The sequence below is a fragment of the Alexandromys fortis genome, unplaced genomic scaffold (assembly GCF_014885135.2).
Source record: "Alexandromys fortis isolate MF-2015 unplaced genomic scaffold, M_Fortis_MF-2015_v1.1 scaffold_39, whole genome shotgun sequence".
NCBI lineage: Eukaryota > Metazoa > Chordata > Mammalia > Rodentia > Cricetidae > Alexandromys > Alexandromys fortis.
In genome coordinates, this window is record NW_026067918.1 from 13493294 (window position 1) to 13505734 (window position 12441).

Genomic DNA, 12441 nt, shown 5'->3' on the forward strand with positions numbered 1-12441 from the left:
CTTCATTTTTTTTTTTTTTTTTTTTTTGTCCTGGCTGTCCTGAAATCCACAGCTCTTGAGCTCACTGAGATCCACCTGCCTCGAGTGCTGAGATTAAAGACGAGCTCCACCAAGTCCAGCGAATTCTGGGTTCTGTTTAAGGGCCCACTCCGGAACTGTCTTAGAGGCACTTCTAGAGCAGGGAGCAGTCAGGTGTGATGGTGCACACGTTTGAACCCAGCACTGGACAGGCAGAGACAGGAGGATCTCTGAGTTCCTGGCCTGCCAAAGTTACATGGTGAGACCCTGTCTTTTTGTTTTTTGAGACAGGGTTTTTCTGTATAGCCCTGGCTGTCCTGGAAGTCAGAGATCTGCCTGCTGCCGCCTCCCAACTGCTGTGAGTAAAGTCATGGCCACCACCACCTGGCAGAGAGATCCCAGAGAAAGAAACGTCAGGAAATAGTCAAGTCCTACCTTCTCCAAATTATCTGTAAGATTAGAAAAGGACTGAGAGCTGGCCTGATGACACACACCTGTAACTCGAGAACTTAGGAGGCAGAAGTAGTAGGGTCATGAGTTCAAGCCCAGCCTGGCTTAGATAGTGAAGTCTTAACTCAAAAATCCAAAAATAGCTGGGAAGTGGTGGTGCACCCCTTAAATCCCAGCACTCAGGAAGCAGAGGCAGGTGGATCTCTGTGAGTTCAAGGCTAGTCTGGTCTACAGAGCGAGTTCCAGGACTAAACTCCATAGCTATTGAGAAACCCTGTCTCAGAAAAACAAAAATTCAAAATTGGAGGACTGAGAAATGGCTCAATGGGTAAAAGTGCTCATTGTACAAGTCTGCAACCCGAGTCCAATCCCCAGAGCCCATGTGAAGGAGGTACAAGGAGGGAGCTAATTCCACTAAGTTGTCCACGTGGGTGAGGGGTATGCAAGCTCTGTGCCCCCAGACACACACATACACATACCACCACCACCACAATAATAAATACATGAACCAGTACAACTGTACGTAGGTAAAAAAACAAACCAAACAACAGAAAAACAGGCATGGTGGCGCCTGCCTATAATCACAGCCCTGTGGAGGTGGAGGTAGGAAGTTGCGAGTTCAAGGTCATGGCTATACAGTGAGCTCCAAGACCATCTTGGGGGGTATGAGACCCTGCCTCAAAACCATAAAACATATACAGGCAAAAACAAACAAAAAACCAAATCAATACTAAGAGCACATCACAGCAGAGTCAAGTTCACAGCGGCCTCACACCAGGTCTGCAGCGGCTTCGACACTCACTTGAGTGTAAAGTGCTGGGCAGGGTTTAAGACCTGTCTGTGATGACATAGCTCTATAAACCAGGGCTATAAAGTACTATTTTACAGTGCTGGGGGCAGAACTCAGGCTTTGTGCATGCTGAGCACACACTCCGGCCCGGTTAGGAGAAACGCTCAGCTGATAAAGGTCCCATTGAGAAGCAGACAGCAATCATCACATTTAGAAACTTCAGCCTAATCCCCTTCAGTTTAGGATACAACACAACTACTGTGGCCACTCCTGTTACCATGGTGCTCGGAGGCCCAGCCAGCTCTGTAAGAAAAGGAAAAGGAGTGTATGGATTGGAAGGAAGACATCATCATCCACTCAGGAGAAAGACTCAAAGCCAGATTGTAAAGGCCTATTCAGGGGCTGGGCAGGCGGCTCCACCCACACTCCAGAACCGAACAGGCCTGCCACCACCTCGCAATAAAATTTTCCTGGCACAGCCCCAGGTGTAGCATCCGGGCCTGGATGAGAACACACCTCAGGGCCGGGTACCTGCTCACCAATCTAGGAAGCTAATTCTGATGCTTGCTTTATACCCTGGTTTTTAAAGTTCAAGTTCCCATTTTTTTCAAGCTGAATCTCCAGACCAGTTTTTCACTTAAGCTGTTCTGGGGGGAGGGGGCTTGGGCTCCTCCACTGGCTCTGTCCTCAGGGCTCGACTAAACTCCCATGAAGCTGGGGCTCCTAGCCTGCTTGTCTGCAATAATGACCTCCCTTGGTGTCCCTGAGTGCCACAAAGGAAAACAATTAAGAAATCTCTAGTGGCTTGATGAGAATTATAAGCATCCTGTTAGGATCTGCAGTGGCCACCAGACAACGCTCGGCAGGATAAGGCACTTCCTACACAGCCTTGTCTGGATTTTGTCTGCGGTGGTGAGCCATCTCTCAGGCCCCTTAAGTCATTTTTATTAAGGAGTAATTAACATACAATAGTGGGCATCTTTCTAGAACTTCCTGGCAATTTATTTATTTATTTATTTATTTATTTTTTTTGGTTTTTCGAGACAGGATTTCTCCGTAGCTTTTGGTTCGTGTCCTGGAACTAGCTCTTGTAGACCAGGCTGGCCTTGAACTCCCAGAGATCCGCCTGCCTCTGCCTCCCGAGTGCTGGGATTAAAGGCGTGCGCCACGACCGCCCAGCCCCAATTTATCTATTTTGTAAAGTAGTACTAAAACACTTCAGTAAGTTTTGTTTTCCTTTTTCTTGAGCCAGAGTTTCATGTGTCCCAGGGTGGCCTCAAACTTGTGATTCTGAATTTCTGATCCTCCTGCCTCTCCCTCCTGAGTGCTGGGATTATAGGTGTGTACCATCATTCTCCCTTTACGTAGTACTGGGGATTGATTTTTTTTTTTTTTTTTTTTTTTTTTTTTTTTTTTTGGTATTTTGAGACAGGGTTTCTCTGTAGCTTTGGAGCTTCTCCTGGAACTAGCTCTTGTAGAGACCAGGCTGGTCTTGAATTCACAGAGATCCCTCTGCCTCTGCCTCCCGAGTGCTGGGATTAAAGGCCTGCACCACCACCGCCCGGCTGTTTTTGTTTTTTGTTTGTTTTGGAGTACTGGGGATTGAATCCAGGGCTTTGTGTATGCTAGGGCAAGCACTCTACCAACTGAGCTATTTATCCAAATCCCTTTTTTATCAATTCAGATGTTCCAGATATGAGTCTAATATGTTTTTGTTTTGTTTACCTGTTTTGAGACAGGCTCTCAAATTTGTGATTAGCCAAAGCTGGCTTCCAATTTGTGATTCTTCTGCCTCAGCCTCTTGAGTGCTGGGAGTACAATGTGCGCTGCCAGGCCTGGTGACTTTATTTGCAGTGTTGGGGGTTAGACTGGGGCCTTCCAGGGCAGACGTAATGGCTCAATGGCTAAAAGTACTTGTTGCTGTCGCAGAAGATTGGATTCACTTCCAAGAACCATTTGGTAATTCAAAACCCTAACTCCAGTTCAGGGGAATCCAATGCCTTCTGTCTCCAGAAGGCACCAGGCACACGTATAATGCATACACATGCAGGTAAAACACTCTCACATATAAATAAATCTAAAAATAAAAAATTAACTGGGGGCCTTCGACAGCAGATGAGTGTGCTGTCCCTGAGCACACACACACACCCCACCGGCCTTTTCAGTCTGTTTTTGTTTTAGGGTCTCCCTAGTAGTAGCTCTGGCTGGTCTAGAACTCCCTATGCACACAAGCTGGCCTCAGACTCAGAGATCTCCCTGTCTTGCTTCCCAGGTGATGGAGTCAGGGGTGTGTGCTACCCTGCCTGGCCTTCTCCTTTGTTCTTGGTGTGTTCCTGGGAGTGGACCATGTGATTCTGGAATAGCAGTGCTTCCCGCCAGGCGTGGTGACTCTGGGGAAGCAGAGGCGGGCACAAGTCCCCCTCTCGTCCCCTCTCTTGCTTGCTATGTAGTAGGTTTGCCAGTGTAGGTAGGCGGAGGAATATGGGGATCAGGCTACCACCAAAAGGTGGCAGTTACAGGTTCTTCCTAGGGGCCTTCTCAACTTGCTGAATTGTTTGGTTTCGAGAGAGTGTCTCTGTTGCCCCAGCCAGCCTAGAACTAATGTCTCTCCCACTCTCTCAGCCTCCTCAATGCCAAAATTACAGGGCTGAAAGATCAGACCCTGGCTGAATTTATTGTTTTTTTTAATTAATTAAAATTTAAACATTTAAAAAAAATCTTCATGTGTATTTGCATGAGTTTATGTGCATCATACGCACGCGGAGGCCAGAGGGTTCTGCATCCTGGCACTTGAGTGGGATTACAGGCAGCAGTGAGCTGTCATGTGGGGGCTGGGAACCCAGTCTCAGGCCTGTGAAAGAACAGTGAGTGCGCCGGGCGGTGGTGGCGCACGCCTTTAATCCCAGCACTCGGGAGGCAGAGGCAGGAGGATCCCTGTGAGTTCCAGGCCAGCCTGGTCTACAGAGAGAGTTCTAGGACAGCCAGGGCAGCATGGAGAAATCCTGACTCTAAAAAACAAAAAAATAAAGAAAAAAGAGAGAAAGTATTAAGGTGTGGTGTACGGTCCCCGGAGATAGAGCCAGAGAAGTTATAGCTCAGCATGGTGGCTCACACCTGTTTTTGCTTCAGCACTTTGGAGGCCAAGACAGGAAGACTACTGCCTAAGTTGGAATTACGGGCCTTCGCCACAAGACTTAGCTAAAAAGGTTATTTCAGTTACTTTCCATGCTGGGGATGTAGCTCAGTGGTCGTACCTGCCTATAGTGTACATGATCCTGGGCTCGATCCGCTCAGCACTGCAGAATTAACGGACTAGATAAAATGACTTTCTTTGTAAGGCTGGCCTTGGCAGCTAGAAATATGGGAAAGCACCTGATTACATAGTACTGGTTCAGGAAGGCTGTTTGGAGGAAGGATTAGGGCTGAAAGTGGCCTGTTTGGGAATTATTTGGGAAATAGGTCTGGGAGGCGAGGTAAACATCTTGGCTTTACGTTGGACAGGAACCGTGGCCTCAGCAATTCCATGTTGACATTTAGCTTGGTCTGCAGGGCCCATGGCGAACCCCAGAAGTGCCCTGTTATTTCTGCACCCCTGCTTTGCCACTGGGTCCCGAATCACCACCAGCTGGGGCTGGGAGCCGTTCCCTCCATCTTGGGCTATCGCTTCTGGGCTCCTTTTTCCCCTCTAGAGATTTTATTTTCATGTGTCTTTTGTCTGCACGTATGTAGACACACCAGGTGTGCTGTGCTCCATTTTTGGAAGCACACCCAAGACTGCTGTGTCCGGCCTGCTACACAGACATTTTTATCTGGAACACTCCTCGTTGAGACATCTACTTTACCTTAATCCTTCCACAGAAAAATTAGCCTAAAGCAGCTGTGTTAGCCGGTCAGTTATTTTTTCATTGCAGGATTCTTGGTTTTCTTGTTTGTTTGTTTTTGGACACAGGGATTCTCTACAGTTTTGGCTTTGTAGACCAGGCAGGCCTTGAACTCGCTGAGATCTGCCTGCTTCTGCCTCCCAAGTGCTGTGATTATAGGCATACACCACCACCATAAAGCAAAAATTGTTTTTTTAAAGATGAATTTGTATTAAACATGCCACCACCACCCAGCCTGATTCCAGGCTTTCTTAATCTGTCTTTAGATTTTTTTTAAAGAGAGGTGTGTGTGTGTGGGGGGTCTCAATGATGTGGCGACCTACTCCCGTAAACTCAGCACCTAGGATTCAGAGACGGGAGGATGAGTTCAAGGTCACCCTGGGCTGTATTAGACCCTGCCTAAAAAAAGAAAACTGGGTGTGGTGGCACACACCTTTAGCCCTAGAGCACTTGGGATATAGAGGCAGGTGGATCTTGTGAGTGAGTTCGAGGCCAGTCTGGTCTACAAAGCAAGTTCCAGAACAGGCTCGATGGGGCTGGAGAGATGACTCAGTGGTTGAGAGCACTGGATTCTCTTCCGGAAGACTCAAGCTGTATCCTCAGCACCCACACGACAGCTCACAACTGTCTCTGACTCTAGTCCAGAGCGTATATGCTCTCTTCTGGCCTCAGACATACATGTAGGCAGAACATCCATGTGTACAAAATATATGTGCTTCCTGTGCTGGTCAGCGACTTCTTGGTTCATTTGACCCACCTGCCTTGTTCTGAGGAGTAGCTGTGACTACACAGGTGTCTCTGGAGTAGCTGTGACTACACAGGTGTCTCTGGAGTAGCTGTGACTGACTACACAGGTGTCTCTGGAGTAGCTGTGACTACACAGGTGTCTCTGGAGTAACTGTGACTGACTACACAGGTGTCTCTGGAGTAGCCGTGACTACACAGGTGTGTGTCGCCGCCATGCTGTGTAGACTCCTGAGAACTGGACATAACTGAATCTGGGCTCTTTACTCCCAGTTAGTTAACAGAGTGTTTTGATCATGACATTAGATATACTTTATTGTGTGAGGTTGGAGATTATTCTCTTCACATGCCAAGCAAGACTTTTGTTTGTTTGTTTTTCTTTTCTTTCTTTTTTTTTCCTGTGTAGCCTTAGCCGATCTGGAATTCTTACCTTGGCTTCCCACATACTAGGATGACACACGTGTGTCACCGTGTTTACTTATGCGGTGTTGGCATGGATGGAACCACGGATTCTAGGTAAGCACTCCTCTCAAGTGAATGTCCTCAGCTCCCTAGTGTTCTAACACTAGGGTGGATGGAGCCACGAATTCTAGGTAAGCACTCCTATCAAGTGAATATCCTCAGCCCCCTAGTGTTCTAACACTGAGCTACATTCAGGCCATTGTGGCTTCTGTCTGTCTGTCTGTCTGTCTATCTATCTATCTATATCTATATAATTTGATTTTTTTCCTTCAGAGGCTTTAGCTGTCATGGAACACATTCTTTTCTTTTTTTTCTTTTTTTTTTTTCTTTTTGAGACAGTGCTTTTCCGTCCTAGAACTTGCTCTGCAGACCAGGCTGGCCTTGAACTCACAGAGATCCGCCTGCCTCTGCCTGTGGGGTTAAAGGACTGCACCACCACATCTAGCTGGACATTTTCTTGCATCACTGAACTTCCCTTCTGTTTCTCAGAGAAGCCTGGGCTGCCATCTAGGCACCTGAGGACCTCCTGCAGGGGCTCCTGCCATGGCACATTCCCTGGGAATATCCCTTGCGTTGTCTGGAGCCTGAGCACCCCACCTTGGCAGAGTTCTGGAGACTTCTTTTTATTAGCATTTTTCCCTCTTCCTCCCCTTAACTCTTCTTTAGCTCTCTCTCCCTGCTTCTTGAGGCCTCAGCTATGTACCCTATGCTGACTTAAAATGTTTTTGGGGAGGAGGTTGTTGGGACAGAGTCCCATGTGTGGTCCTGGCTGGTTTGGAACTTTACATCGAGAACAGCTGACCTCGATCCTGTGGCCGTTCTCTTGCACTCTGGTGGACAAACAGAGCCCTGGGCAGGCCCGACAGGGCTCTACCACCCAGGGAGCCTTCAGCCCCCAGCCTCATGTGTGGATGTGTTGTAGGGTATTGAGGGCTCTTGTCTGCATAGTTCCTCTTTTTCTTTAGACTTGGCCTCAACCGCCATCCTCCCCTGCTTCTCCAAGTTCCATTCTCCACCTCCTCAGCACTGTACCGCCTGCTCACCACTGTTCCTTGCAGCCCAGAAGTGGCCTCCATTCAGATGACCTGGTGACCTGGAATTGGCCTCTGCCCCTCTACCCAGGGTGCTGGCAGTGATGCCCATCCTCCTATCTGCACACAGCTGCTTGGTATCTTGGCGAATCTGGTTCTTATCACCACAGCTTGCTAAGCAGGAGTGAGTGCCAGACATTCTATGGCCCTAGAATAAATACCACTAAAAAGCAAGCCGATGTGATTATTTCTAAATGTATTTGCTTTGTTTCAGAAGTGACTTCAACATGTTGCTTTCCTGAGTAGCTATCATCATGTCCTCATAACCATTTCAAAAAAACCAACAGATCTCTGAGGCACTGAGCCTCAGCATTGTGGAGTCTCCTCCGCCCTGAAGGAATTCAGCGCAGGCAGCAAACAGGCTGCTTGTTCGCTTCAGGATCTGCACGGTTTGCTTGATTAGTTTTTTCAACTTTTTTTTTTGTTGTTTTTGGAGACAGGGTTTCTCTGTGGTTTTGGAGCCTGTCCTGGAACTAGCTCTTGTAGACCAGGCTGGTCTCGAACTCACAGAGATCCGCCTGCCTCTGCCTCCCAAGTGCTGGGATTAAAGGCGTGCGCCACCACCACCCGGCTTGATTCGTTTTTTTCTAAAGCACATTTTTTCATTTTTTTTTATAAAAAAAATATTTTTATTGTATGTGAGATTGTGTTGGAACCCCTGCAACTGGAGTCCTGACAACTGTAAGCTACTATGCGGGTGCCTGGACTCAAACTCGGGTCCTCTGGAAGAGCAGCCAGTACTCGTAACTACGGAGCCACTTCTCCAGCGCTTGCACTGGTTCCGCAGAGGCAGATCCGAGATGCGGTGGGGGTATGCACAGGCCTCAGAGAAGTGTTGCTGGCAGAAGGCTGTCATCCAGCAGCAGGGACCAGGCCACAGGCAGGGATGCCGAAAAACAGGGAGGAGCCTTGGCCTCTTGGCTGTGGAGCAAGGCCGCTGTGAGCTGTGAGGGTGGGCCGGGGGACGTGACCCAGGTCTGCACAGGGCTCTCTGCCCTCCCAGAGCTGTTCCCAGGCTCTTCTTGGTCTGTATGCTCACCCTGGCTGCCAGGCCTTATGTCCACCTTCCCTGGGTTACTGAGACCTAGGAGACTCTGTGTCCACTCTCTGGTGTGAGGAGCAGGCGGGAAAGGAACGCGGTGTTCTGGATTGGCTTACATAGTCACGCACTGTTCTTGGAGGCCCCCCCAGCTCTTCACTTGGGTTTCCTTATCACAAATATGCATCACACCAGTGCATTGTCTCCCACGAGGACGTCTTGGCTGCTCTTCTGAGCTCTCCTGTGTTTCACAAGAGACACCAAGCGCCTGTGGAGGCCAGACAGTGGCAGGTCTGGTAACAGGGACTCCAGGTTAAGAGTGTCAGAGGAGGGTAGGTTGTGGCTAAGACTAACAGATCAGGAAAGCATCACCCTGACAGCCACACCAGCATCCTGAGGCTAGCCTGTTTGCCTGACAGGGTTAGAGCAGAGACTGCCACGTCTTTGCTTTTCTTTAGGCCTTTTCATTGCTTTCCTCCCTGCTTCCTCTTTCTTTTCTCTCCTGTCTCCCCTCCTTCCCTTCCTTCAACAATTTTTATCTTTCGTGTGTGTGTGTGTGTGTGTGTGTGTGTGTGTGTGTTGCCCACCTGTATAACATGTACCACATGCATGCCTGGTGCCCATGGAGGTCAGAAGAAGGTGTCAGAGTGTTGGAGTTTCTGGAACTGGAGTTATGGATGGTTGTGAGCCATCATATGGGAGCTGGAATTGACCTCAAGTCCTCTGCAAAGCAACAAGTGCCTTTAACCACCGACCCATCTCTCCAGTGCTCAAACTCAGACATCTGCCTGCCTCTGCCTCCCAAAGTGCTGGGATCAAAGGCGTGGGCCACTGTGCCTGGCTATAGCCACTACTCTTAACCGCTGAGTCATCTCGCCAGCGCTCCGGCCAGGCCGGTTTCCATTGACAGTGAGGCTGCTGTTCGGGCCTACGAGGCTGTCCAGTGAGGCTGTCCAGCCTGGCTACAGGAGTGTGCTGCTTCTCAAAAACTTCTGGGATTAGCCTGTAAATGGTTTAACTCATGAAGTGCTAATGTTCAAACATGAACATTTTAATTTAATTAAGTTTTAAAAAAAGATTTATTTGTATAGATATTCTTCCCTGCATGTTAAGTGTGTGCACTGGATGTATGTCCGGTCAGAAAAGGGTGTCGGATGCCCTGGAACTGAAGTTAGAGATGGTTGTGAGCAGTGGCGTGAGTGTTGGGTTGGGAATCAAATCCAGGTCCTGGGCAAAAGAAACAGGGTTGGGTTTTGTTTTTTTTTTTTTTTTCTAAGCTATCTCTCCAGCCCCCCCCCCCCTTCTTTGGCTTTGTGGTGGCTGCACAATTGTCTTAGCAAGCACATGAAGGTTGGAGGTCAATTTGTGGTAGTTCTTTTCTTACCAAGTCCTAGGGACCAGATTCTAGTTGTTAGGTTTGGCAGCAAGCACCTTCATCCACTAAGTCATCTTGTCAACGTGTTACATTATTTTATTTAGTTAGGGTTTTGTTTTCCGAGACAGGGTTTCTCTGTGTAGCCCTGGCTCCCCTAAAACTTGCTCTGCAGACCAGGCTGGTTTCAAACTCAGAGAGATCCACCTGCCTCTGCCTCCTGAATGCTGGATTACAGTATCTTAATTTTTATTGTATTTTATTGATGTTTTGCCTGTATGTCTGTGTGAGGGTGCTGGATTCTGGAGTTACAGACAGTGGTGAGCTGCTTTGTGGGTGCTGGGAATTGAACTTGGGTCCCCTGGAAGAACAGTCAGTGCTCTTAACGGCTGAGCCATCTTTCCAGCCTCAATATCTTTTGAGACAGGACCTCTCTGTTATGTAGCTCTGGCTGTTCTGGAACTCCATATGTAAACCCGACTGGCCCCAAACTACAGAAAGCTTAGCTACCCCCCTCAGCCTCCCAAGTGCTTGGTAAAGGTGTGTGCCTAATTAGGAAAGGGTTCCTAATGTTTGAGACGAGGTCTCTCTCTGAGTCTGGAGCATCCTGTTTCAGCTAGACTGGCTTGCTTATGCCCAAGATCTGCTAAGACAGGTACATGTTGCCCATCCCCACCCCTGGCTTATTTGGGTGCTGGATCTGAACTCAGGTCCTCACGTTTGATCTGCAAGCATGTTCACCCACAAAGGTATCTCCTCAGATCCCAGAAAGAACTGTTTTACAACTGGCACACACCTCTAATCCCAGCACTCCAGAGGCAGGCAGGTAGATCTTTGAGTTCAAGGCCAGCAGGGTCTAAGGAGCTGAGTGAGTTCCAGGAAGCCCAGGGCTTACACAGAGAAGAAAAACAAACAAAAGAACTGTTTTGTTTTTGTTCTCAAGGTGAACATTTTAAAGAAATGTCTAGTTTCTCTGGGTCCACAGAGCCAGGGAGGAGCCACTGTGGGTGTGCCCAGGCCGAGCCCAGTGCCCTCTTCCTGCCTGCTCCCCTCTCCCCCACTCTCCTTCCCTGCTGGAAACACTCAGGCCTGGAGTGCTCTCCTGGTGAGGCCTGAGGTGGAGGGTCTGGGACAGGGCAGCTCTACAACAGGCCAGACAAGGAGCAGTTGTTGAGTTCTTTTTGTTTTTTCCTCCTGGATCTCTAAGAGAAGCTTGGTGAAAGAGTGGCCACTGTTACTGTTAGCGTCTGCACAGATGCTGAGCTGTGTAAGTAGGATTTAAGAAATGGCTTTGAACTACAGGGTATTTTATCTTAATAATTCAAATGACAAACCATTTTTTTTCTTTTGTTTTTAGACTCAAGAATGTAGCCCAGGCTAGTTTTGAATTCACTGCGTAGCCCAGGCTGGCCTTGAATTCATGATGATCCTCTTCCCTCAGCCTACCAAGGGCGAGAATTATAGGCCTGTTCCATGAGAATGAGCTAAAAAAAAAAATCACAACATTTTAAAGAAATAAACCAAGCCTCCCATTGCGCTGCATGATGTCCAGCCGTTAGCTTGACGAGAGAAGCAGACCAACTGCAGGAGCCCGCGCTGACGGGGAGGGGCTGGGCTAGGCCCAACTAGTACCCACATTCCTCGGCGCTTCCACGCCCATGACCCTCTGGCCGTGGGACAACCTTAGCCCTCCTGCTACACCACCCTTCCCGCCCAGTTCTGGTTGGGTCTGTGTTTTCTGGAGCTTGGGAGATCTGCATGCAGTCAGAAGCATTGGGCAGCTATCCGGTGACTGTGATCTGGCCTCAGTTTTCACTTGAAAATGGGGACATGGTACCTGCACACCCTGCACACCTCAAACCAAGAACTTGCCTGGTACTGAGGGTCAGGCCACTCCCTCCTGGAACCTCCTCAATCCAATCCCTGGTTCCTGCAGGCACAAACCTTCGGCCCTGCCTCTAGCCTTCCAGCGCCTGTCCCTTTCCTATTAGAGGGTTCCTGTCTAGAGCACCTGTCTACCTCCCCAATTGCCTTCTGAGGCACAAATCCACATTAAACCCAACCATGAAGCTTCATCACTGCTGGGAGGGGCGGTGCCCACCTTTAATCTCAACACTCTGAAGGCAGAAGTAGGTTGATTTTTTTAGTAAATTCAAGGCCAGCCTGGACTACCTTGTTTGTGGTTCTGGGTCAGTCAGTGCTATGAAGTCATACCCTATCTTAAAAGCAAGCAAACAAAAAACTAAACCAGGACCAGGAGAGACATCACTGGGAACCTTCATCTGGTGATGGATGGAGATAGAGACAGAGACCCACACTGGAGCACTGGACTGAGCTCCCAAGGTCCCAATGAGAAGCAGATGGAGGGAGAACATGAGCAAGGATGTCAGGACCACGGGGGGTGCACCCACCCACTGAGACAGTGGGGCTGATCTATTGGGAGCTCACCAAAGCCAGCTGGACTGTGACTGAAACAGCATGGGATAAAACCGGACTCTCTGATCATGGCGAACAATGAGGACTGATGAGAAGCCAAGGTCAATGGCAAGGGATTTTGATCCTACTTCATGTTCTGGCTTGATGGGAGCCTAGCC

At 48.8% G+C, this 12441-nt stretch overlaps 1 protein-coding gene and 1 long non-coding RNA gene across 3 annotated transcripts in view; one reads left to right on the top strand and one right to left on the bottom strand.

The window, feature by feature from the left end:
• Nucleotides 1-12441, bottom strand: part of Ccdc57 (coiled-coil domain containing 57) — a 95957-nt gene that overhangs the window by 9129 nt on the left and 74387 nt on the right. The window lies entirely within an intron of this gene.
• Nucleotides 4240-7908, top strand: LOC126500523 (uncharacterized). The gene is made up of 3 exons (XR_007591365.1): nt 4240-5960; nt 6085-6399; nt 6477-7908. It is a non-coding gene; the product is annotated as an uncharacterized lncRNA (long non-coding RNA).